Source organism: Rousettus aegyptiacus, unplaced genomic scaffold (assembly GCF_014176215.1).
Source record: "Rousettus aegyptiacus isolate mRouAeg1 unplaced genomic scaffold, mRouAeg1.p scaffold_m13_p_1, whole genome shotgun sequence".
In the NCBI taxonomy this organism is placed as follows: Eukaryota; Metazoa; Chordata; class Mammalia; order Chiroptera; family Pteropodidae; genus Rousettus; species Rousettus aegyptiacus.
The window spans coordinates 116,226,962-116,229,369 of NW_023416284.1; the positions used below are offsets into that span (position 1 = coordinate 116,226,962).

The following is a 2,408-nucleotide window of genomic DNA, read 5'->3' on the forward strand; positions in this document are numbered from 1 at the left end:
AAGTGAAACAATACAAGTATTATGAAAGTCCTAGAAAAAGAAGAGAGAAAGAAAGGGACAGAGAGATTATTTTAAAAAATTATGGCTATAAAGTTCCCAAATCTGGAGAGAGATATGGTCATCCACATACATAAAGCTCATAGGTCTCAAAATATAGTCAACCCAAAGAGGAGTTCTCAGAAACATTATGTAATAAAACTGTCAAGAATCAAAGACAAAGAGCGAATTTTGAAAGCAGGGGGAAAAAACCTCATCACGTACATTGGAATCACCACAAAGCTATCAGTGAGCTTTCAGCAGAAATCTTGCAGGCCAGGAGAAAGTAAAATAATATATTGAAAATGCCAAAGCAAACAAACAAACAAACAAACAGCCAACCACACATACTTTTTCCAACAAAGCTGAACTTCAGAAATGAATCAGATGTAAAGATGTTCCTAAACAAAAGCTGAGTAAGTTCATTACCATTAGATCTGCCTTATTTACAAGAAATACTAAAGGATGTTCATCCAACAGAAATTAAAGGATGTAAAAATAGAAGCAGAAATTAAAGAACACTAATCAGTAACACAGAAACATAAAAATATAAAACTCAATGTTAAAAGTAAGTATATGGTGAAATTCAGATTACTCTAATACTATAATGATAGTACGTAAATCACATAACTCTAGTATAAAGGTTAAAAGATTAAAGTATTAAAAATTACCATAGCTATAATAATTTGTTAATGATAATAATTTGATAATGACAATATAAACAATGCAAAATCATAAAATGGGATAAGAAAAGTAAAAGTGTAGAGTTTTTTCATGTAATTGCAGTTAAGTTGTGACCAGCTTAAAACAGACTGTAAGGTGTTTTATGTAAGCCTCATGGTAAGCCCAAAGCAAAAGCCAATAGTAGATATAGAAGAGATAAAGAAAAAAGAATCAAAGCACATCAACTATTAAAAAATCATCAACTCACAAAGACTGCAAAAGAGGAAGAAAAACACTAAAAATCAGCCAGAAAACAATAAGACACCAAGATTAACTCCTTATCTATCAATAATTGCTTTAAATTGCTTTAACATGCATTAAATTATCCAATCAAAACAACTCAACAATAGACTACCTAGAATAAAATCATTTCAGTTTTAAAGACACATAGGATGAAAGTGAAGGGATGGAAAAAAACATTCCATACAAATGGAAACCAAAAGAGAGCAGTAGTAACTCTACCTATATCAGACAAAATAGATTTTAAAATAAAAACTATAATAAGAGGCAAAGGATATTACATAATGATATAAGGGTCAATTCATCAAGAGGATATAACAATTATAAATGTATATTCACTCAGCATTGGAACACCTAAATAAATTGAAAAAAACAAACATTTCTAAAGGGAGAAAGAGACAGCAATGCAATAATAATAGGGAATTTCAATAGCTCATGGTCTACAATGGATAGCTCATCTAGACAAAAAATCTACTAAAAATTTCACACTTGAGCTATACTTTAAATCAAATGGAACTAAAATACTTATGCAGATTAATGCATCCAACAGCAGCAGAATACATATTTTCCTCAAGTGCACACAGAACATTCTACAGGATAGATTATATGTTAGGTCACAAAGAAAATCTTAATAAATTTAATAAATCTTAATAAATTTATGTATCTTTTCCAACCACACTGGTAGAAATCAATACCAGGAAAAAAACGAAAATTCACATATACACGGACATTAAAGAACACATTTCTGAACAACCAATGGGTCAAAAATATCTTGAAGCAACCAAAATAGAAATACAACATACCAAAACTTATGAGATACAGAGTCCTAAGAGGGAAGTTTATAGTGATAAAAGTCTACATTAAGAAAAAAATGCATAGTCTACGGCCATGCCACTATGAACAAGCCTGATCCCAGATGATCTCGGAAGCTAAGCAGGGTTGGGCCTGGTTAGTACTTGGATGGGAGACCACCTAGGAAGACCAGGTGCTGTAAGCATAAAAATAAAAAAATAAAATAAGGGATTGTAAGCTGACAATTTCCTTGCAATTCATGAGGTCAACCAAGGGTTGCTTCACCTAAAACAAAGAAAACAAAACAAAACAAAATAAAACAAAACAAAAACCTAACTTTACCCTTCAAGAAACTATATGAAGAATATAGTAATCTTAAAGTTAGCAAATGAAAGGAAATAACTATCAGAGCAGAAGTAAATGCAATAGAGACTAGAAAAACAATAGAAAGATCAATGAAACTGAAAGCTGGCTATTTGAAAAGATAAATTTGTCAAAACTTTAGCTAGACTAATTAGAAAAAAAGAGAACACTCATATAAACAAAATCAGAAATGAAACAGGAGGTACTACAACTGATAAAATAGAAATACAAAGGATCATAAGAGACTGCTATGA

General features: G+C 30.9%; 1 pseudogene; it reads left to right on the forward strand.

The window, feature by feature from the left end:
- Positions 1-1,877: 1,877 nt before the first annotated feature.
- On the forward strand, positions 1,878-1,996 carry LOC118605640 (annotated as a pseudogene).
- The last annotated feature ends 412 nt before the right edge of the window (positions 1,997-2,408 follow it).